The sequence below is a fragment of the Humulus lupulus genome, chromosome 2 (assembly GCF_963169125.1).
Source record: "Humulus lupulus chromosome 2, drHumLupu1.1, whole genome shotgun sequence".
In the NCBI taxonomy this organism is placed as follows: Eukaryota; Viridiplantae; Streptophyta; class Magnoliopsida; order Rosales; family Cannabaceae; genus Humulus; species Humulus lupulus.
The window spans coordinates 258,779,456-258,805,616 of record NC_084794.1 but is presented as its reverse complement, the minus strand read 5'-3'; the positions used below and the strand labels follow the sequence as shown (position 1 = coordinate 258,805,616).

General features: G+C 30.6%; 1 long non-coding RNA gene across 1 annotated transcript; it reads left to right on the top strand.

Moving 5' to 3' along the window:
• The first annotated feature begins 2,717 nt into the window (after window positions 1-2,717).
• Window positions 2,718-2,934, top strand: LOC133816659 (uncharacterized). The gene is made up of 2 exons (XR_009885397.1): window positions 2,718-2,747; window positions 2,867-2,934. It is a non-coding gene; the product is annotated as an uncharacterized LOC133816659 (long non-coding RNA).
• The last annotated feature ends 23,227 nt before the right edge of the window (window positions 2,935-26,161 follow it).

Below are 26,161 nucleotides of genomic sequence, written 5' to 3'. Positions count from 1 at the left end.
ACCTCTACCCAGCAAGTAAGTGCATGCATTTTTGTTTCTTCTAATTGTATACATTAAACTCATTTTTAAAAACAATTCTCTGTCTTTCCTCTAACTCCTTGATGTATAACTTGTTTTCTTCAATAATTTGAGCTTGTTTCTCTGTAAGACTCTGCAATCGGTTTCTGACCTGGGCATAGTGCTGATGTTAAGTAATAGAAAACACCAAAAAGAAACTCCAAGGGGCATAGAAAGATGTGAACAGATAGAATTGTTTTTAAAAATGTTGTAGTTTTCTCTTTAGTAATTGAATGGTAAAGGGTATACCTGGATTCTTCCAAAGATCGCCTCAACTTAGTTATCTCAAGCCATAAATTCTTTGTGGTATTTGTAATCCACATAAAAGAAACAAGAAGTCTTAACTATATAAAAGTTAATGTTAATATAGTTAAGGTGGTTAAGTTAGTTAATAGTCTCGGGTTAGATTAGTCTTTTGCTCTCTATTTAAACCGATGGTTAGAACTCTTTGGAGTACAGAGTATGATGAGTTAGTGAGATTGATTCATACTGAATCATAGCTAAGGAGATTAAAGTCTGAACAAGAATCACTTTTCTTGTTCTCAAGTGTTTTGAGAGGCAAAAGTTTTCCCGAGAGTATTTTTTTGTATTTGTTCATGATCATGGTGTTTTGATCATTGAGAGATTGAGCTACTGTAATCAAGAGTTGTATACACATTGTATCAAGATCAATAAAGGGGAGAAACTGGAAGTAGGAACTACCATTTGGCCGAACCAGTATAAAACTGTTTGTGTTTCTTGCTTTATTTTCTTTTCTGTTTTGCTGAGATAATTGCTGTAGCAATAATTTAGCATTCGACTGTTTGATTGGTATTTCTGTGTTCTTGTGCATCAGTTTTAATTATTGCTAACATTTAGCATTAGTTTGTAGTTGTGCTTGCTGTTTAGTTGTGTTAGCAGGAATTACCACATTCTTCATTATCCTCTCCACAGTTGATGCCTAATAAGAAAATTTCAAAATGACAGTAATTAGATAGTTTTAACATTTGTCCGATTCTCAAAGGTCAATCATCTAGTTCCAGTTTCAGGCTAATAATGAAATTGGTGTTGGCCATTCTTAATCAACTAAAGGTAGGTAATCTTAGTACAGACATACCAGGCTTTTATTCGTGGAGAGGATAGAAAATTTACAACCTTATATCACTAACAAGCTCAACTAGGCACCACAACGCACAGGTCAAGTAATTTCTATAAAATTTGAAATGAACCCACAGCTAAAATTCCCAATTACTAGAAGAGCCACACCCTTATACCTCATCAAAATCCTGGAAACTTCTATATATTTTCAACAACCCCACTATCTTAATTACATATATGTCTAGATCTCCAATCCACCTAAAATTTAAAAAGTAAAAATTCACCTATTTTCTACGTCAGAGTATGAGTTTACATATAAATAAGTAAATCATCCTGTCAGAATTTCGAAATCAAGTCCAGATTTTAGACCCAATAAAATAAATTCTGAACCAAAATTCTCTCTGGTATGATTTGGTGAGACAGACTATGGGGAATGGGGAGCCAGATCTATATAAATTTTATTAACTACCCAATTAAGTCAATTGTAGAATACAAACCAAAAATCAGCAAAATCTAATAGATACGAATAAAAACAGTTACGAAATATTGCATCCTCTTCACACTCACTGCTATCTGACTTGGTTCCTGAAAAACTCTCTAGTGATTGCTCAGTGTTCCCACTTCCCATCATAAACCCAAATACAGTGCTTGCTCTTCATACTCTTTTTTTTCCCCCTGAATTCTCAGGAAAAAAGGAAAGGAAAAACGGAAAGGAAAGAAAGAAAGAAAACTTCACCCCCTAAATTCTCTTCGTTGGTTCTCCGCATTTCATCTCTATCAGGTATCTAATGTTACTCTTTAATTTCCATATCTATGTTTTGATTAATCTAATTTATGTATATCAGCATTTGGGTTTTCAAGAAATTTTAATAATGTACTGAGCTGAGATTCTCGTAGGTGAAAAGAAATTAAGTCAATTTTTGGTGGAGTTGGTTTCTTAGAGGTTTCTCTCGTGATGAAATGATGGGATTATTTATTTGTTCTCAATTATTTTTTATCAAATAGACAATTTCTGGGCTGTTGAAAAATATTTTACTTGTTTTTTGTTCTTTTGATTTTGATTTATACATTTATAAGCCAATACTTTGTATGTAAACTAACTAAAACAATATTGGCATATTATCTACTTTCTTATATGAGTTTGCTCTATTTTTTTCATATACTCTATGATGAGTTCTATTTAATATCCAAATATAAAGGTAAAGTGAGCTATTTCATTCTACTTGGAGTGAATTATATGGTACTAATTAAAGAAAACAAATCAAAACTATGATTGGATTCAGAAAACTTAAAGTTGTACTTCCATCTTAAAGTTATCTACCAACTTTGATACAAGAACACTTGATGGGCACTAAATTGTTTCTCTCTCTCTTTACTGTTTTCTGGCTGGAATTGAATTCTGGGTTGATTGGTCTGGATTTTATTGCTGTTTTTTTCTCTGAATTACTGGGTTAGCAATTGTTTGAAGCAGGAAGATTTTATCAGTTTTGCCTAATGATAAAAGCAGTTTATATGAGTTATGTTTCAATCATTTCAGGACCACAAGAGTACAATAAAAGCAATTTACACGGGTTCTGAATTTCTGGAGAGTGTTTTTGCTGGTGTTGAAGTTGGTATAGTGTTTCTGTACTTGGCGTTTTTTGTTCATACTAGTTCGTAACTGTCCTTTATGCCTTAACAAGCTTAAATGATCATTTATTCTGCTGGACTAATCCTGAATATTGATGCACAGGCTCGATGCTTATTTGTTTCGTCGATTTCAGTTATTCAGGATTCACTCCACGAACATAAACAACGGGTGGACTTGCCAAAAAGTAAGTGTTATGTTTATGGATAGTTTCCCTTGATATCAATGTACAAAATGTGTCTGTGCATGCATGTTTTCATGTCACTCAAACTACATCAACATCAAGAACAAGAATATTCACAAGCTCATTCCCTCCCTCCCAATACTATTACAATTTTGTTTGGTCACTGTTGTATATGCAAAAACAATCAATAGAATATTCTTTAGATATTTTAATTAATTTCTTCTTTTTGTAGAGAAAGAAAGAAAGATAAAACTTGTTCTAATTGTAGCTTAAATGTTAAGATATTAATCTTTATGCATTTTTGTTGAGTGTTCTACAATTCTAACATCTACTAGTCTTCCTAAAAAAAATAGTAGTTGGGTTTATTATATCTGTGTATTTATATGTATTGAAAGAATGTTAGCTACTTGTTGTCTTTGGTTGATTTGTGTTGAATTTCATTTTCTTATCTATAGTATTTACAAGTTATATTAAATATAAGAAAGTGAAACTAATTTTCATTTCCATTAAAGATATTTGGTTTCGTTTGTCTATTAATTGTTTTAATGTTTGCACAATAACTCTCTCCTTTGCTCATTATTGTATTCTCTCAAACTTGTTCCTCATATTTTTTTTAATCCTATTGAAACATATTGTGCATTGTTGCAGGTACTTTTCATTCGGATAAAGAGAGAAGACATTTCTACCTTAGGATAAAGAGAGAGAGAGAAGACATTTCTGTAGAGCATCAGGTTTAATCCTTAATGGGCTTATATGCTTATAGAGATTGAATGATCTTATTTGTTTTTTATTCTGTTTAAATCAAACTTGAACTAAATTTATTGTTTGTATTGGTATTATCTCTTGTTCTAAATGTTATACTCATGATCAAATAACAAAGTCAGTAGTTAAAAGGAAGCTCTTTCTCAAAACTAGAACAACATATTCAATGGCACATTTAAATAAATGTGTAGAGTGTAGAATGTAATGTTAGTAAAAACAGAAGTGAACCAAAATGAATATAGCTCAGAAAACTAAATAGAGAAGAAGAAAAGAAATAATGAAACCAACACAAGAATTATATTGGTTGAAGAACAAAGATCACTGTGATCTTTGTCTCTACTCCCGTTTCGAACTTGATCTCATATTCTTTATTGAACAATTGATAAAGTATGAATCCTATAAGGCAAAGTATCTTTGCCTATATATGTCACACTCCTCACATATAAATAAATTTATAAACAACTAGATATCTTTGTCCTTTTTTCTCTTGATCTGATTTTTTTTTTTGATTATGAAGAAGACTAGGACTTATATAGCTAGCTTAGATAGCAGCTAAGTGAAGAAAATGTTGAACAAAAATTGGGTGAAACTAAACAGGTATTATTTCAAAAATAACTTTAAATTTCAAGTAATATTGAAGGCCTAAGAAAATATATTAAGGTTAATCTCTTTTTTTTAAAAAAAATATGTAGAGCTACAAAAGAGTACACGGATGCAGCATGGGACTTTGTGAAAATGGTAGAAAGAAATTATGGTTTTCCAAATAAAATTATCTTTCCTTGTAAGAAGTGTCGAAACTTAAATCATCATTGTGTTGATGATGTTTTTGAGCACTTATTTATAACCGGAATGGATCCAACTTATCGTATTTGGGTTCACCATGGAGAGCAACCCATTGATACTCAAGTTGACGAAGTTTCGAATGATATGGATGCATTTGATTTATACACGACTGCTGCCATGGATGATGTGGACAATAATATAGGTTGTGGAGGTGGTGAAGATGATGAATTTGTTAACGAAGATCTTCAAAAGAAGTTGTTGGATGCAGAAACTCCTTTATATGAAGGGTGTGAGAAATACACAAAACTTTCATCAATTGTAGGTTTATATAGGTTGAAGAATCTGAATGGTTGGACAGACAAAAGTTTTACTAGACTATTAGAACTCCTTTGTGATATGTTTCCCAAAAACAATGTACTTCCTGATTCCATGTACTCAGTTAGAAAATTTTTGAGAAATTTCGATTTGAAATATGAAAAGATTGATGCTTGTATTAATGATTGTTGCTTATTTAGAAAGGAGAAGGCTAAAATGGATGTTTGTCCAAAGTGTAGTGTTTCTAGATGGAAAGTTGATAAACACACAAAGAATGTTAAAGTTGGTGAGGCTGCCAAAGTTTTGAGGTATTTTCCGATAATACCCCGAGTGAAAAGATTGTTTAGATCAAAAGAAATGGCTGAAAACTTAAGGTGGCATTTCACTCATAAAAGTATTGATGGGAAGATGCGACATCCAGTGGATACACCTGCTTGGGATTCCATTAATGAAAGATGGCCAGAGTTTAATCTTGAACCACGCAACCTTAGGCTCGGACTAGCTGCTGATGGAATTAACCCCTATAAAAGTCTAAGCTCCACTTATAGTTGTTGGCCAGTGATGCTTGTTATCTATAATTTACCACCTTGGTTGTGCATGAGGGACGAAAATACATTTTTGTCATTATTGATTCCAGGTCGTAAACAACCTGGAAACGATATTGATATTTATTTGGAGCCTCTTATTGAAGACTTAAACAAATTGTGGAATAATGGAGTGCATACTTATGATGCATTCGACAAAAGCTTCTTCAATTTGAAGGCAATGTTGTTGTGGACAATAAACGATTTTCCTGCATATGGAAATCTTGCTGGGTGTACAACCAAAGGCAAGACAGCTTGCCCGATTTGTGGTAATGATACATGTGCAACTAGGCTGAAACATAGTAAAAAAATTTCATACCAAAATACTAGGAGATTTCTCCCGTTTGATCATCCATATCGGTCTAAGAAAGCATGGTTCAATGGAGCTACAGAAGAAAGAGGCCCCCCTAAAGTTTTGAGTGGTAGTGAAATTGTTGAAGAACTAAATCAAATTACCAACGATTTTGGAAAAAATATGAATCCCAAAAAAAGGAGTCGGGATAATAAGGTGGAAGGAATGTGGAAGAAGAAATCTATATTTTTCAATCTACCATATTGGGAGGTTAGTTTAATATATTTTGAAGTTATTTAAAATTGAAAGTTTAAGCTTATAAAATGTAACTTCAATTTGTTGATGATGTGTCTTTAATCTTTGTAGGTTTTGTTAGTTCGTCATAATTTGGATGTTATGCATATAGAAAAAAATGTGTGTGATAGTATTATTAGCACATTGTTGGGCTTGAATGGAAAATCCAAAGATCATCTTAATGCTCGATTGGATTTAAAGGATTTGGGTATCAAGAAGGCCTTGCATCCGGTGGAGAAAGATGGGATTATACGACTTCCAGCAGCATCTTACACACTTTCTAGATCAGAGAAGACAATGTTTTGCCAAAGGTTATTTGATTTAAAGTTACCTGATGGTTATAGCTCAAACATTAGTAACTGTGTAGTAGTTGAGGAACGTAAGTTGATGGGGCTTAAGTCTCATGATTTCCATGTCTTAATGCAACAATTGCTGGTAGTGGCCATTCGAGGATTGATGGAGGATGGTCCAAGAGAGGCAATTATAAGACTTATCAAATTTTTTAATGGATTATGCCAACATGTGGTTGACGTAAAAGAAATCATAGAATTGGAAGCAGAAGTAGTTGAAACAATTTGTATGTTTGAAAGATATTTTCCTCCTTCATTCTTCGATTCTATGGTACATTTAGTTGTTCACCTTGGACGAGAAGTGTTATTATGTGGTCCTGTTCAATTTCGATGGATGTATCACTTTGAAAGGTAAATATTTTTAGTAACCTTTCAATAGTATAACATGAATTTCCCTTAACTAATGAGGAAGGTTCCTTCTTTATTTGTAGATATATGAAGTTACTTAAAGGGTATGTGATGCAACCTACACATCCCGAAGCATCTATTGCTGAACGTTACCTTGCTGATGAGTCAATGCGCTTTTGTGCATCATTTTTGAAACAATCTAATGACGAAGGTTCCTTCATTGGACGTAACGAATATAATGATAGTGATGTGATACTTGAAGGTCGTCCACTTCATCGTGGTGTAACTGTTACACTAAATGATAAGGATCTAGCTAGTGCACATCGCTATGTATTATTCAATTTAGCTGTCACAGAGCAATATTTAGAGTGAGTGGATAAACTTATTATCTTCTAATTTCACTGTCGCTTAATTATTGATGGTGATTAATTTTTTTTTAAAATATAGGATGCATCTACAAGAACTAAAAAAGAATAACAATACTTTAAGAACCAATCACACTCTACTTTGGAAACAACATACTGAGCTTTTTCCCTTGTGGTTAGAAGAAAAGGTATGGGCCAATAATTTTTAACATAGCATCAAATTTGTATTAATCTGAAATTACGATTAAATTATGTGATAAAAATGTTTCCTTCTGTAGTTTTCTACTGCAGAATTTGATGCTATGTTATCAAGATTAGCACATGGTCCTCGTAAAGCAGTCATATCCTATAAGGGATATGTTATTAATGGGCAGCGATTTCATACTAAGGATGCAGAGAGAACGACACAAAATAGTGGTGTTTATATGGAAGCAAAAAAAATGTGTAGATCTAGTGCTAAAGATGATGCACAATTGGCTGATGTTGTAGGATATTATGGGTTAATTAATCAGATTATACTCTTGGACTATTACAGTTTTCATATCCCTTTATTTAGGTGCAATTGGGCACATGTTGGTAAGGGTGTAAAGAAGGTTGATTGGTATACTCTTGTAAATCTACACCAAGGACAAAAAGAGTTTATTAGAGAACCATTCATACTTGCTTCACAAGCTAAACAGATATTTTACGCAAGGGAGAATGAAAATTCAAATTGGTATATTGTGTTAAAGGCTCCACCAAGAGGACACTACGAATCAGAAATATATGATGACCAACATGATGAGAATTCGATTGCTCAAAGTTAAAAAGTACAACATTTTCTTATTAATCATAAAATGTTTAGTCATTACTTTTTTATGATTTTTTTTTATTATTGTACTTATTAAGTTTCTTGAACTGCTTTAAAAATTGTTTCCTTAACTTGAGCATTGTGATTGTCATATTTAAAATACATGTTTTTGTATGATGCAAATTTAGTGCATATTTCAAATTACTTTTAACTAAATCTCTTAATCTCTTAATATTATACAGGTACAATATGGAGACTAGAAAAAAGAAGCAGGATGGAAGTGTAGTCAATGAAAAGGATGGAGGTTTGGTCAATGAAAAGGAGGTTGGATCACCTTCAACTCAAGTTCACTTGCAACCTGGTGCTTTGAAAGCAATTGTGGCAGAAAAGAGGAGGCAATTAGCAGCTAAGTTTGGAAAGTTGGCAGAGAAGAAGAAATCGAAGCTTCGTTTTGCATCCTCTACTAAAGTTGTAATGGATTCACCACCTGCATCTAAAAGATCTTATGAAGCAGCGTTTGGTATAAATCCAACAAATGAGGATGACAACGAAGATGAAAACATGTCCCCACAACGAGCAACTGCGTTAGGTAGAACCCAAGCAACATCTCCACTCCACAACCTGAACAAAACAAGAAGATCTCTGCGCCATTTTGTTGACAATGATTTTGAAGATGATTTTAACACTCCACAAAAGAATTCAGAAACTATGATGAACGAGTCACCCAAGTCTAGGTTGATTAGGCCATCAACCAAAGGTTCTCCTGCTGCTAATACAAGGTCCTCCCATCGCCAATCTATTGCTCATGAAGAAGATGTGCCTCTCAATAATAATCAGGAAGAATTTCTAGTTAACTCTACAGAGCATGTCACTCAAAACAAAAGAAAAAGAGGCCCAACAAAGCTGAAAGGTATTGCTCTCCAACCTGATGGTCGTATTACTGTAAGGTTTAATGCAAGAGGACAAGCTGTAGGGGAAGGCTCGGTTAGTCTTTCATCATTTATAGGTCCTCTTGTAAGGGAACTTGTACCATACACAATAGCTGATTGGCGAAAGGTTCCAAAATCAATGAAAGATATTTTGTGGTCAACAATCCAGGTTCTAAACTTATATTTATTCATGTGTTAAAAGGTAAAATTTTTAGGTGAATACTCATAAATTAATATTTAATGTGAATGCAGACAAGGTATAAGGTGGACAAAGATTGGGAACGAGACTGGTGTATGAAAGTAATGGGAGACCTGTGGAGATCTTCCAAGTCCAGGCTAGTTACTAAGCTGAACGAGCTACCAAATGAACAAGAACGACTAAAATTAAAGCCTGATAATATCAAATCAGAAACTGAATGGAGAGTATTTGTGCGTGAAAAAACCAGTAAACAATTTCAGGTAACCAAAATTTCAATATATGTATTATATAGATTCTGCTTATTACAAATAAATTGGGTACCATACTTATTTCAGTTTGGTTTATTATCAGGAGAAAGATTGAGAAAAAAAAAACACTCATTGCTTACTTAGCTGTTACATCTCTGATATTGATGAATTATAGTTTTAATGCTTTTGGTATGGATAAATAGCTAAAGTTCTTTATTACATCCTATAAATGTAGATCAGTAGATATATCTATATATATGTATGGATGCCTTTCGTGTATGAAAGAATTGTAGAAATTTTAGAAATAAATTTATCAATGATGGTTCTATGATTATTCTTGGATTTGATTATTAGAATTTAATAGTTTATTCATTATCACAAGTGTTTATATAATCTAATTTTAAATATGTTTAGCTTTATTGATATTATCATACATATGTGGATATATATATATTAATTAGTTTAAAGTTTTATATTGGTATGCAGTTTAGACTAATTTCCTTATGAATATATATCTATAGAGAGAAAGAGAAGAAAAGATCTGTCATATGTCTATAAAAAAATTAAAATTTCTAAGCACATGAATGATACTCTGTTATTAGCAATTAGTTAGTTCTTTTTATATATGCATAAATAGAATAAACAATAAGAAGACATGTCTGGCAGTTAGAAATTGACTTACCACTGTTGGTCTTTTTTTTTTTTTTTATGCTACTCCACTCCATCTTATTGTATATAAGTCATAGGGACGTTGGATTGGGATTACTTCTTAAATTCCTTGAGAGATTCGATCCATTTACATCTTCTCTTACAGAATCACTCATTTCACACATTTAAACTTAATTTAACAAAAACAGAAAAAGATATATCATATGAGGCCTGTTAACAGTTTCATTTAACATATAAATCAATTTGGTAATGCAATACAATCAATCAGTAAAAATAATCATATTCAGGAACTTAATTGTTATATTTTATAATTTAGGAACTAATTTACTAAATCAAATAGTTTAAGAGGCTGTTATGCTAATTTTTTTATTTTTGAACTTGTTAGGAATGAATTTGATGTAAAAGTATAACAGACAAAATAATAAAAAAGAGCAAGTCAACCAAGGGTGTAGTTTCTTTTGTCATGGCTTAGTTGATGATCCAGATAAGGGTTCTTTTTTATAGGCTTTGACAGAGAAAACAAAACCCAGTTCAATATCTGGTTAGGTGAAAATGTTTATCAAGAGATTGGATAAGTAAGATATTTTTTTCTTGGTGTTATGGAGTATATAATATTCTTATTCTAGAACAATGCATTATGCTATATCAGTCAATTAAAACTATTTCAGGTCTGATCAAATTAAGGCAGTAGAAATCCTTAGTAGTTTCTGCATAATCTTAGCAACATTAGATTGTCTTGGCTTGATATGCACATATGAAAGTTAAACTCTATTGGCCTCAAGAGCTGCATTGAGACTACAATTATGGTTAGTTTTTAGAATATCTTTATGCTCTAAATTTGAACTCTTGCAACCACAAACAAATTTCAGATTCCAAATTTACAATTGGCTTAATTGTATTCAAATTATGTGAGCAGTTGCTGCCCTGTTTTCATGAAACTTTTGTACTTTAAATGATTTATTTTTTTCCAATTCTCTTCTTGAAAATGTGTTTCTAAATTTATTTGACAAAGCTATTCAAGAGATACTATTATCACCATTCACAGTCCACCAACCATCCCATCCCTGTTCAGGAGGAGTTGTACTGTGTTTACTATTTCATTGCTAGAATACTGGTTCTGTATGTTTCTTTTGCTGCTGGAGTGTTTACTGTTGGAGTGTTTATTACATACTCTTTTCTTTGCTGCCATAGTTACTGTTTTATTGTTGATAAACTATTATGTGTACTGTGTTTACTGTTTTATTGCTAGAATACTGGTTTAGTTTTTTTGTTTTACTGCTGGAGTGTTTGGTATTCTGTATGTTCAATCGCTGGTTCATTTCTTATTTATTTTAGGCGATTAGCAATAAGTTTAAAGAGATGAGGAAGAAACAACTCCCACATACATGCAGCAGGAGAGGATATGCTCGAACAAAGATACTTGGATTACAAAAGGAGCTTAATTGATAACAATTTATAGATTGTGGTTTAAACTTAAAACTTAGGGGTTTAAATGAAAAACATTGGGGTTAAAAGATACTTGGATTACAAAAGGAGCTTAATTGATAAAAAATTATAAATCTTGGATTAAATTTGATGTCATTTAGCCTTGTGTTTCAAAATTTGATGCCATTTAGCCGTGTGGTTCAACATTTTTTGTCAAGTGGTTTAAACTTAAAGCTTATGGGTTAAAATGTAGAACATTGAGGTTTAAGAAAGACTTGGATTATGAAAAGAGCTTATTTGATAACAATTTATAGATTGTGGTTTAAATTTGATGTCATTTAGCGTTGGGGTTCATTATTTGATTCGATTTGGATTGTAGTTTAAATTTTTAGAAAAGATGTTCAAATTTAAAGCTTAGGGTTTTAAATTAAAAACATTGTTGTTTAAAGAGACTTGGATTATAAATAGAACTTAATGGATTAAAATTTATAAATTTTGGTTTAAATTTGATGCCAATTAGCCTTGTGGATCAAAATTCGTGATGCCATTTAGCATTAGGGATCAAAATTTGATGCCATTTATATTATGGTTTAAAATTTTAAGCAAGTGGTTTAAATTTTTAAATTTAATGCTTAGGGGTTTAAATTTAAAATATTGTGGTTTAAAGAGACTTGGATTATAAATAGAGCTGAATGGATAAAAATTCATAAATTTTGGTTCAAAAGTTTATGTCATTTATGTATGTGGTTGAAAATTTGATGTCATTTAGCCTAGGGGTTCAAAATTTTATTCCATTTGGTTTGTGGCTTAAATTCTTAAGCAGGTGGCTTCAATTTAAAGATTAACGGTTTAAGTTTAATACTTAGTGGTTTAAAGAGACTTGGATTATAAATAGAACTTAATGGATTAAAATTTATAAATTTTGGTTTAAATTTGATGCCAATTAGCCTTGTGGATCAAAATTCGTGATGCCATTTAGCATTAGGGATCAAAATTTGATGCCATTTATATTGTGGTTTAAAATTTTAAACAAGTGGTTTAACTTTAAAGCTTAGGGGTTTAAATTTAAAACTTAGAGGTTTAAATTGAAAATATTGTGGTTTAAAGCTTAGGGGTTGCGCCGCGGCGCACAGACACTATGAAACATCAGAGCCGCGGCGCCCAGGGAAAAAAGACAGATTGGATCTTGTTTTCTCTGCGCGCCGCGGCACTATTTTATTAGGGTCGCGGCGCACAGAGCATATAACTTCTATTAATATAATTTTTTTCATTGCCAATCAGAACATGAGCTCTAAATTTTTGACAAATAATGAAACTTGGATTAAAATTTAAGCCTATTTACTTAAATTTAAAGGCTAAGGATTTAAACTTTGAATGAAACTGTTAATTAGATTATTATTATTATGATTTAAGCCTAAAGGATTAAAACTTAAACCTTGTGGATTAAATTTTAATTGCTATTTAAGATTAATGGTTCATAGTTTAAGTCATTTAAGGCTTGCGGTTTAAATATTTAGGCAAGTGGTTTAAATTTAAAGCTTAGGGGTTTCAATTTAAAGCTTAATGGTTTAAATTTAAGACATTGTGGTTTAAAATAGACTTGAATTATAATTAGAGCTTAATGGAATTTTTTTTTTATAAATTATGGTTCAAAATTTGAAGCCATTTAGCCTTGTGTTTCAACATTTTTAGGCAAAGTGGTTTAAACTTAAAGCTTAGGGGTTTAAATGAAAAACATTGGGGTTAAAAGATACTTGGATTACAAAAGGAGCTTAATTGATAAAAAATTATAAATCTTGGATTAAATTTGATGTCATTTAGCCTTGTGTTTCAAAATTTGATGTCATTTAGCCGCGTGGTTCAACACTTTTTGTCAAGTGGTTTAAATTTCAAACATTATACTTTAATTATAATAGATAATTATATTTTTTCAGAAACAATTAATAAACAACAATTATACTTTTCAATGAAAGATAAATAGGAAAAAATTTCCATTGAATTACTATAAGAATTTTTTGTTTTGTTTATTTACATTTTGAAATTACAAAGCTCTAAGTTTTAGCAAAATGAAAAACTCTAAAATCTATAATCTTTGAAATTAAAACCAATGGTGCATTTCTATAATTAATGTATGCATACATCATTAGTGGGAGTTTCATATCCTTCATTCATGTGCTTGACGTTACCATGAATCCACAATTCTATTGCCATTTTCTTCCGCATAGAAAATGCATTATCTGGTCCAATTTCAAAAACTGATTTCCCTGCCATCAGTAATTCAACGAACTTTATGAGATAAATCCCACAATCAGTCCTGTAAACATAAAAAATAAAATCATATAAGAAGATTTTTAATAATAAATAAAAACCACAATTAATAAAAGTAATTTATAATTTAAAACTTACATATTAACTTGAAATGGACATTGTACCCATGAATACTCGAACTCCTCACAACCTGAAGTATATCCTTTTCTTTTTTCATGGAAACGTAAGAAGTCGAAAATATACGGAAGAAGTTGGCAATATTTCTTTACATGATTTCTTACGCTTTCTTCACCATCTTGGTAGTAAGAATCATAAATACAAATTTCTCTTTTATCAATGTCAAGAACACCTAAGCACCAATGATTTAGGTGAGTTTCACCTAAAATAAAAAATGGCAGATATACAAAATCGACTTCTAACCATGACTTCCCACACGGCATTGATTTGCCAAATATTCTGTCTATTATAATCACTTCCTTATTCCAATTATAATTTTCTATTTCTTCTTCACTAACCGTTACTTGCCTAAGAAATGCATCAAAAATATAGTCCGATGTAGTACAGTTTTGAAATGAAGGCAAGCAAGTATGACAAATAGCCTTCCTTCTCAAATAATAAAGTGATATTGAAATATGCTGCAATAAGAAAAAACAAAGGACAAGAAAAATCATAAAAAGTATAAAAAAGAATACAAATTTTCATAAAGTATAAAACAGGATAAAAAAAAAAATTAATCTTACACTATCATCAAGGAGGCCATTCTTGTCATATAGATCATAGAATCACTTCTTATAATTAATGTATTGATCGCCATATACAAACCCAGGCATTGTTGCATAAAATGGATGGAAGGGTTCTTTTTTAGACCTAAAAAAAAAAAAACAAAAACCAATGGTATTAATATATAAAACAATATAATTGATGTAAATACTCAATAAGTAAACCAATTTACCTATACTTCTTAAGGCCAAGCTTGTACCATGACATGAATCTTTCTTCCAACTCCGTTGAAGGCATATCATCAAATTTGCTCTCGAAAGGAAATCGTCCAACGAAATGTTCTTTCTTTTTTCTTCGTTCATTGGACAAACCAAAAACAATTGCTGACAAATTATGAGTATATGGAGAAGAAACAAATTTACTTGGTTTCCTTTCCCTTTTCTTTCTTGAGTATTTTTCTTAACTTCATGATTGTCATTTGATGATTGGGATAAAATATTAAAAGTTGGAGTGGTCTCAAAATCTTTGTCATGGCCAATATCAAATTTATTTGTTGAAAATTCTTCAAGATCATTTTGTATTGGTTCGACATTGGAAACCTAAAAATAAGAATTAGACAGACAACTTAAGAAAAATAAGCAAACATTTTGTAAAAAGATAAAACACAAAATAATAAAAGGTTTTTCAATTCAAAGATAGATTAAAAATCATACCGGGATAATTGCTAAAGGAGCAACACATTCTACAGTGTTGAAGTCATTCATACTTTGATGCAAATCATCTTCAAATAAGAATTTCTCCACTTGAGAAGAAGACTTCTGATCTTTGTTCTTCACCTTCTCCTCTTCTCCTTCTCCTTGCCCTTCACCAGGAACTTCCTTCTTTGCATCATGTTTCTTCATAAAAACCTCCATAAAATCAAAGAAACGTTTCATTCCCTCCTCAATGTCATTCATCTTTGTTTTCATATCAGCAATATTTTTTTTCATTACAATATGATCTTCTTTGATTTCCTGAAAAAATTAGAAGGGCAAAAATATATAATGAACAAGACATAAAAAACTAAAATATATAAGGAATTGTAAAGAACATATTTTCAAAATGAAAACTATACAAAAAACAAAAACAAAGACATAAGCTGGAAACAGTAAAAAACGAACCTTCAACAAACAAATATTTTCTTTTTTCATTTCCTGAAAAAAATTAGAAGGGCAAAAATATATAATGAACAACACAGGAAAAACTAAAATATATAAGGAATTGTAAACAACATATTTTGAAAATGCAAACTATACAAAAAAACAAAAACAAATACATAAGCTGGAAACAGTAAAAAACAAACCTTCAACAAAGAAATATTTTCTTCTTTCATTTCCTGAAAAAAATTAGAAGGGCAAAAATATATAATGAACAACACAGGAAAAACTAAAATATATAAGAAATTGTAAACAACATATTTTCAAAATGCAAACTAGACAAAAAACAAAAACAAGGACAAAAGTTGGAAACAATAAAAAACGAACCTTAAACATAGAAATATTATCTTCTTTCATTTCCTGAGAAGGGCAAAAATATATAATAAATAACACAGAAAAAACTAAAATATATAAGAAATTGCAAACAACATATTTTCAAAATGCAAACTAGACAAAAAAAAAAAAAACGAACCTTCAACAAAGAAATAATTTCTTCATTAGAACTACTTGAACTATAACTTTTTGTCTTTTTGGTTTTTGAATTATGATAATCTTCTTCTCTCCCTCTTTTAGAAGTTGAAGAGACACAAAGCATAGCATGATGAAATGAATTTCTTTCATCATTAGAAAAGTTTAAAGGAGCATAAACCTATACATAAAACAAAATAAAAAAATTAATACAACAATTCTAAAAAATAAGAGAGAAAGTTAAAAACAATAAGAAATAAAAACAAATTTTTTACCTTTGATTTTTTAAAAACTTTATTCCAAATTGTCTTTAAATGACAACTCTTCTTCCTTGTCTTCCAGTTCAAAATTCTGGGGAACTTTGAACCAACATGAATTGCAAACGATGAGGCCAACAAAGGAATAACCTCAAAACCCCAAACTTGGAAGGCTATAGGGAAGCCACATAGCTCATATCCTGTCTTTGATGAATCTAGGGCGCTTGTGAGATATTTTATAGTTTCGTTAAAAGAACGGCGACCCCAAGGATATGCCTCAAACTTTTGAACATCATCTACTAAACTCAAGACAAAATTGTCTACAAACCTATCTCCTCTTTTACTACCTAATATATTTTCCACAATATATACTTTCACTAATTTCACAGCATCCTCAGCATCAATATCTTTCTTTCTAGATTTAACGAAATCTTTCAACTCATTTCTAGATATTGATGATTTTCCACCGAAATATTTAACAAGTAATCGATTATTATCATTGCTAACCCCCATGTCAACATGAATTTCATTGCAATTTAAACTTGTTATAATTCCAAATTCTTCATTGCCAAATTTTTTTTTTGTTACCTCCAAAATTTAGATGAAGCTCATTCCCATTAGAGCTTCCATCCTCATGTAGAAGAAGAGAATGCAATATCATATGCGATGGTTCAAGCAATGGATCCAAATCTAGAATGAACCCAAGGCAAGATTGTTTTAGCTGTTGTACTTCTTCATTACTGAGAAAACTTTGTATGCATCCAATATCACTCCAATAGCATTGAGCTCGAATATTGGAATGCACAAAAAGTAATTTATCTTCGTTTAAATACTGCACAAATAAATGAAAATGAAAAACATATGTTAATTATAGAAAGAAGTATTAATAGCAATAATTTTTTTAAAAAAAATAGATAAATTTACAGATGATAAAACTTTTAAATACGTAAAAAAACCAAAAAAAAATACATACTTGAAACATTTCGTTTGATTTTGGATGAACAATTGATAAGGATTTCTTATCTGTGTTAATTGAAGATTTGGAAGACATTTCTGAAATATGCATAAACAAAAAGAAACAATTAATAAAAAAATAACAATAATAATAAATATGCATCTAACATTACTGAATAAATAATGCTCAATCAAAACAGATGCCATGAAACATAAACAATAATAAAAAATTTGCTAGTAGAAAAATATCAAAATTAAAGCACATATAGAAGGACATACAATGATTTGAGCTACTCAATTTTTCTTTATTTTGCATAATAAAAGTACTTGAACAAATGAAAAGTAAGAAACAAGTATTCATAGACAAAATGTTCATATTTTTCAAGACCTCAACTTGACCATTCAATCTCGAAAGGTAATAAAAAAAAACAACATTTATGGTCAAAGACTTAGAATTAATTTTAGTGTGTATTCAAAAGCAAATAATAGAGTTCAAAAGAAAATGTGTATCCAATACAAATATTGGAATAACAAAACATCCAAAATGAAGTCTCTATCTTGTCGTGGAGATTAACCACCAAATCATGAGCATGATCACTAACAATTGAACAATCAATTTAAGTACAGTATTAATAGTTGTTCTAATAACTTAATATATGCCTCTCCCTTTTCATTTTCTTCTTCTTATTCTGTTGATTTCATTCAAGTATGGCTCCATCTATTAGACAGTATTGAGGGAAGGGTTTTTAGGGGTTTTATTTTATTTTTCATGAGATTGGGAGAGTTTTTTTTGACACTGGCAAAGCAAGAAGCAGAAGGAGATAGAGTGTGTGGCTAGGTAGAGATTCCATTCCATAGAGGCATTAACAGTCAAACATGGATGACAATAAATGTCCACTTCTGACATGAGCAAAACAAGGACTGAATAAAATGAGGAGTTGAAAGTGTCATCATGCATTATATTATGTTTGTTTCCCACCTAAAGTTGAAAATAGAAATTGGAAAATGACTTGTGTAATCTCCACCTCCATATGTCCAATACCTACTAATCTAGTCTAAAAAGCCTCACCCCAAACCCCTCCATCACTACCAAAAAAAAAATTACTAATCTACTAATGTTTGCAAATTTTTAAGGAACCAACAGACACATTGTTGGTGGGACAAAACTCTAAGTCAAAATCTTCTACTAGAGAGTTGAAAGTAGCATCTGAGGTTGTTAAAGAAGTTAAAAGGCTCAAAAAGAAGCTCGGGCAGTATATGAAGAACTGTAGTTCATGTTCTCTGGTAAACTGCAGCTGCAAGAGTGATAGGGCAAGCAGTAGAAGCAGTGCAAGCAACAGAAAAGGATATGTGCACTCAACAGCTTATGGCAGGAACCATAATTATAAAACTGTCCTATGTGTATACCAGAGGAGAACAGAAAAAATTAGGAAAGAATTAAAAACTAGCGACTTTAGTTTAATATGATATTTTTTGTATTTTAAACCTTGAATCTAGTTGGCTATATTCTTTATTTTGATTGGCTGAGCTATTTTATTCTTTATTCTGTCAATTATGAAGAAGAAAGGATGATCATTCCTTGCTTTTGACCTCACTTCTTCCTATTTAGAACTTGTTTGTTGAACGCATCATCTCTTGAGACTTAAAGGATTAAAACTTAAACCTTGGGAATTAAATTTTAATGCCATTTAAGTTGAGTGGTTCATATTTTAAGCTATAGTTAAATATGTTATAATAGTCTTTTCGTAATGTTGTCTCTTGACACTTAAATTTGTCTTGAGATGACAGTTTTTGTTTAGTATTTGTTTATTAATTTATGATTTTGGTTTAGTAACTGTTGATTCCAAGATGTCTTTTGCATATATTAAAAGCTGTGATAGCTTAAATTTCAAACATGGTTCTCTTTAGTTTTTGATTTTGTTCTTTTACTGTAGAGCTTTTTATTAGTAAGACTAGAATAGGTCAATGTAAAGACGAGAACTAGCTTGTGTTTTTCATACTTCAATTTCTTGACAAAGAAAAACTCAAAGAGACTGTACACAATTGCAGAAACAAGAGAAAAATGCAATTCTTTGTTTTCTTTCTTTATTGATTGAGATATTTGCATAAGCTTTTATTAACTAAGTTCTGCATTAACGTGCTAATGCTTTTAATTTTTGTTTTTGGTAGTTAATGATTTTCGAGGCCAAGAAACAAGTACATAAGTACTTTGGACAATCAAAACGTATAACGTATTCATAACTGATCAATATTGAATCTAATTATCTTTTCAATTAGCTAGGTTGTATCTCTACTAATTAAACATATTTTGTGTTTGTTAGCTTTATTAATTAAATATGGATGAAAGAAAAATTTTATTGGTATACCTACATGCCAAACAAATGCACTTGAGAAGAGTCATCGTGTGCATTAGGATCTTAGTAAATGTGTATGTCACGCTTTATAGGCATTATAAAAGATATGTGCTTAAGGAAAGTGGTTTAAATTTTAAGCCTTGTAGTTTAAATTTAAAGCTTAGTGGTTAAAATTTCAAAACTAGAGGTTTAAATATACTTGATCTATAATTTAAGCCTAAATGGATAAAAATTTATATATTGTAGTTTAAATTTGATGCCGTTTAAGCCTTATCGTTAAAATTTATAAATTGTGGTTTAAATTTTAAGCCATTTGTTTTAAATTATAAAGATTTTGTGTTAGATACACACATTACAATATATAGATTAAAAGAGTATTTTTATGATGTAAGCCTAAAGGAGTAAAACTTAAACCTTGTGGATTAAATTTTGATGCCATTTAAATTTAGTTGATCATATTTTAAGTCATTTAAGGTTTGCAGTTTAAATTTTAAGGCAATCGGTTTAAATTTTAAGCCTTATTGTTTAAATTTAAAGCTTAGTGGTTTAAATTTAAAATAATGCTTAAAATTTAAACTACAAGACTTAAAGTCCAAATCATGTCCCTTTAAAATGTAAAATGCAACGCTTAAAATCTAAACTACAACTCTTCAAAATGTAAACTACAAAACTTAAAATGAAAAACACTTGGCTAAAAATCTAAAACACGACCTATAAAGCATAAAGGTTTAAAAACTCTATCTCATATTAATCGCTTAACTTTTTAGCCACTCAACTTTGCATGCCCTTTTACAAGTCAATGAGCTTTTCAGAATTTCAATTTCTTTATTTTGAAACTCATTGCCCAATTTAGAAGTTCAATCTTTATTTTACAAGGCTAGCTAATGATGCCATTAGGGAGGCATTGTCTGTGTATGAATCACTAGGAGAATTAGACAAACAAGAGGCTGCATATGCTTATTTTTAGCTAGCCTGCTACCAGAGGGATTGTAGTTTGAAGTTTATAGAGACAGGTCACAAGAAAAGTAACTTTTGTAAATGTGAAGGCAACACTCTCGTACGGGGCAAGTAGTATGCATCTATGGCTGGAAGGAACTAGCAAAAAGCAATGGACTTTTATGGTCCAAAATCTCATCCCACCATGTATCTGACCATATTGATGGACAGATTAGACCTTCTATAATGCCTTTCAAATCCTTTACTCAAATCTGGTATGATTTTCTACTTGACATTCAATTTGTTTCTCTTCATTTCGATTTGCAAATTTTTTTCTTTTAAAAATTAGTATTCATCCTTACGATTTTCTAGAGAATGCTCGCTTTTTTCCCCCTCAAACTATTCCTTATTGAAATGCTAACAAACATTTAAAATGTTTATACATTCAACTTTACTCAACTAGGCCTCGCCTGCATAAATCTATTTACAGAATCTCAACAGGTAATATGGTCCTTAAAAAATTTCAGAAACAAATTTTTTAATATAACTTGAAAAATACCTACTTGTAGGATAGTTAATCAAACTTAGCTAATAATTCTATTTAGCTCAATATTATTCGGGTTATTAGTCACATTTCTCATTCTACCCTTAAAAACACTACTTAGGAGTTTAGCGTAAAAAAAAAAAAAAACTCCTCACTTTAAATCAATTTCTAACGCTAGCTACATCGGATATGTCATTCTTTACAACTCACTCGAAAATGCATTCTTAATTCCTATTATGGATATGTCATGAGTACGGGAGTTTTAGCGATTTTCTTTGTTTCCCAACTACAAAATATATATACTTTTTGCTAGTGATTTTCTTGGTCTTATAGAAGTGCAATATGGTACTATATGGAAATGGCTGGAGTGCTTACATAAACTGGGGAGAAAATTATTCAGAATGCTTGCATATTGGTTGAAAAAATTGGAAAGCCACTTGAGATAGATGGTACAGATGGTATCTGGAGTGCATTTCCTAGACTTTTCCAGAGAATTTTACTTTCAAAACTAAGTATGTATAACTCTTAGTAGTACAAAGGCCATGAGTTTGAGCAATTTTTGGGGTGCATTACCTACATTGTATTTAAGTTGACGACGTACTGGTCTTGTTTATCTAAAGATGCTGACTACTCTATGGGAAACAAATGTTTCAGATTTGAAGAAGAAAGTTGACCATTTTGATTTACTTTATTACTATAATTGGCAATAAATGTCAAAATGGAAGGAATGGTCCATGACAAAAGCAAATGTTGAAGTTTTCCCAAAGCTAACATCACTTACTATAGGCAGTTGTTGGAGACTCAATGGAGAGTTACCTCACCTCCTACCATCTCTAACACAACTTCATATTTTTCGCTGTTCAGAGCTTGCTTCCTCACTCCCAGTGATGCCAACTGTCACTAGTGTAAGAATTGACCAGTGTGGGAAGACTGCAGGATTCAAATCATGTAGCACTTTGCAAAATTTTGATGAAAGGTGTGTTCCTATCAATTTGGAAATCCTGTATCTCAGCTAATGCAACAATCTAGACTTTCTACCGCTCTGTGATTGTAAATCCCTCCAAAAGCTTCCAGTTGAATATATATCTAGCTCTTTCAAAGTTCTTCCTCTAGAATCCTTCCCCAATATTAAAAATGTCGAAGTTCATGATTGTAATAATCTGGAATCTTTCTCACTACTAAATAGCCTAAACTACCTATCTACTCTCTCCATTAGATGGTGCCTTAATTTCACATTATTACCTGATAACAACCTTCATTGTCCAATTCTGGTTCAACTCCATCTCATTTATTGCCACAATTGAGGATAAATGAAAGAATTTTAAAATCTGGTTAAAAATTAAAGATGTCCTCTAACAATGGGTACTCCGTCTAATTTTTACGATAGAAACATCAATTTATCTATTGATATTTTGCTTTTTCATCAAAGACGCAAATGAGTAGTACTACTCCTATACATTCCCATACACATAAATGTGTATACATAATACAAAACCAAGAGAAAATTTATTAAAAAAATGAACATCAATGAGTATTTTCATCAAAATAAACACAAGCAATGAAAACACTAGATAAGAAGGGAAATTTTTCATTTGATGTTTAATGAGGAATTTCATCAAACAAATGGAGTGCCACATATTAAACAACTTATTTTACATACCTAACTACAAGATAAACTATATAAGAGCATGAAATATACATACAAAATTTAATAGAACATTCATCAAACAGATGGGGTGCAAAGAATTAAACAAAACTCATTTGCATACCTAAAGAAAATCAAGCTTCAACAATCAAATGCACAGGGTGAGCGGCTCAGACAATGATGACTTCCATCAAAACAAACAATAAAAACACTATATAAGAACATAAATTATTCATAAAAAAATTAATGAAACTTTCATCAAACCAATGGGGAGGAAAGAATCAAACAAACCTCAAGAGAAACAAGCTTCAATAATCACTTGAAAAAGGAAGAACGGCTTTGTACTTGGAGAAGAACTTCAAACGATCCACAAAATCAAGACAGATGAATGTTGCCGTTAGGAAGAACGACTCTGAACTTGAAAAAAGAAGAACGGGTCTGTACTTGGACAAGAACTTAAAGCAATGGGCTCTGGCGTTGCCATTAGAATGGGGGGTGAGTTTCGACGCTGGAGACTGAGGAATGTTGAATATGGTGATCGGTGGGGGGGCTCGGCAGAGAGAAAACAATGGTGATCGGGGGGGCCTCGGAATGAACACTTTGAAAACAGAATGAAGGAGAGGGAACGTGGGAAAAAATGGAGAGAACTTAACTTATAATATATAAGGGTATTATGGGAAACCTGGTTAAAAAACTGGGTACAAATAAAAAAAAGTTGAAACATGGGTAAAAATATATAACACTATAAAACTGGGCACACAATCTAATTTCCACTTATTATTATTTTTTTTCAAAAACACCAGTTTATATTTTATAATTGTTTTATGGTTTCTGAAATATGTTTTTTAAAAAAACGATTTTTTTTTTTTTTTTATAAAATACAATCTCCCAAAACTATACTTTACATATGTACCAAAAATCAACTACACATATACACGGTAATACTGTAAAAATGTAACAAAGAAACATAAAAAATATATATATATATTTTTTAAAAATGACCGTAAAAAAAGATATTTTTTTTAAGAAATATTGGTGGATGAAAATTTTCTCTTTTTTTAATAAAGAATTTTCACTAGATATATGAATTTAAAATGTTAATTGAAAATTATAAGATTATTACTTATTTCAACAAATTTTATTTTATAAAGTTTACATTTTATATGAGATTTATCACTCTTGGGTGTGAGCGAGAAAAAAAATTGGAAAAGGAAAGCAAGTATGGGTTACATTTCCATATTTTGAATTTCAAAGTGTTGCCCATTTTTATTTATTGAGAAGTTTACCTATGAGAAAAATAAATATAGTATCTATATTTATGGGGAAAAAAATAATTATACAAATATATGGTAAGTTTTGAAGAAAAAAAAGAGTTTAAAATATGGTAATTCTATATAATAAAAAAAATAGATTAGGATTTATATATTTTTGGACCCTGTGTTTTGTCTCATTACCTGTGTTGGACCCTGTGTTTTGACAAATTACTTTTTGGACCCTATGTTTTGTAAAATGGTTAAAATAGAACCATAAACTCAATTTTGATGAAGAAAAAATTGAATATAACAACACAATTTTTAAGCAGAATGGTTTTATTTTTGTTCTGAATTGTTAGTTTGGTAAATTATTTGTGATTTTAGTTGAGAAAACATTGACCAAAATCGGGTTTATGGTTCTATTTTAACCATTTTACAAAACATAGGGTCCAAAAAGTAATTTGTCAAAACACAGGGTCTAAACAAGTAATGAGAAAAAATACAGAGTCAAAAAAAGTTTAAACCCAATAGATTAACATAATCATAAATACGCAAAACTCTCTCTCACCCTCTTCTTTCTCTCCCTCACCATATATTTCTCTCTTTTCTCTTTTCTTCCTCTCTCTTCCCCCATTTGGCTCTCTCATCTCAGCCCTCCGCCTGCGATGCTACCTTCGCCCCTGCCCCCGCCCCCGACGTACCTCCCCCTCAAGTTCTTCTTCTTCTTCAAATCTAGTTTTATTTTTATTTTCTTTGTTATTCTCCTTATTTTTCACATTTGGTTTTGTCATTTCAAATTTGTTTTGGCACTTCATATTTAATTTTTTTTCCTTCTAAACGTAACTGGTTACAGTCACGATCTATTTAGATTTCTGAGGTTTTTTTTTTCAGATCTGTTTAAGTAACTGGGTACAATGATATCTGATTCTTTTTATTCATATCTGATTTTTTTTAGATCTAGCTAAAACTAGTTACAATAACTATTAATTTATATTTGTGTTGTTTAGATATGATTTTGTTTTTACACCTGACAAAGTAGCCATGTTTCTTGGCGATTATTTTTTTTAGATATGAATTTGTAACCGGTTACGATTATGGCTAGTTTAGCTTTTTTGTTTGTGATCTATGTGTTTCTAAGTCTGGCAAAGTAACTGGTTACCATCGCAACTGAGTTTTTTTTTCATATCTATTTTATTTTTCAAATCTAGTTGTAACTAATTACCTTCACGATCAATTTATTTTATTTTTTTTCATATCAGTTTTTTTTTTCTTTCCAAATTTCACTAAGTAACCAATTACAATTCAGTTGATATTTTGATAATGCTACATTACTAAAAAAAATCAAAATTATTTTTATAGTTGTAACTAGTTACTACAATACCACTTAAAAAATAAAACAAATTTTTATTGTTATAACCAGTTACTACACATCACTACAAAAATTGACAGTGGCACAAGATTACTATCACAAAAAAAAAATCAAAATTGTTTTGACAGTGGTAATCAGTTACTGCAGATAAAATGTTGATTGAAAAAGATAAAAAAAAATGGAAGAAAAGAATAAGAAATGAGAATAAAAAGTATGGTGATGATGGTCTCAGATTTTTTTTCTTCAAATAATTATGTAAAAAAGTATTTTATAAAATATGAATGATAAAAAATAATACAAATAGATTAAAATATTTAAAATAATCTCAAAACATATCAAAACTAACTACTAAAAATGTATAAAAGATAAAATATAGTATACAAATAAAATTTTACAAATAAATGGGAAAAAAACTCCCATAAAAATGTAAACATAAAAAATATGCTATAAAAAAACTTAAGGAAAAAAAACTGTCATCTTTTTCAAAGTTTAAGAAAAAATATCATATTTGGTGTAATTTCCTCTTATTTATTTTTGGGTTACACTTAAGTTTTTCAGGATACATGATGGTTTTCCAAAATCAAATGGATTAGTTGTAAGTTACACACTATTTTGAGGATGAAAATCAATTAAATAGGTTATTTTCATATTTTGTAAACACCGAGTAACCTATAATCTTTTGATGGGTAACCTATGTAACATTTTTATGCGTCATTTGTAACCTTTGTTGTTTCTTATCCAAGTAAATTAGACAAAAAAAGTTACTGACTGGTTTATATTCTAGTTTAAACTAGTAAATTAGATAAAAAGGTTACATGTTATAAATTATTGGTTGGTATTTTTATATTGGTTCCAGCACAACCAAGGGTCTTAGGTGGTGTGGTGCACACTAGCTATAC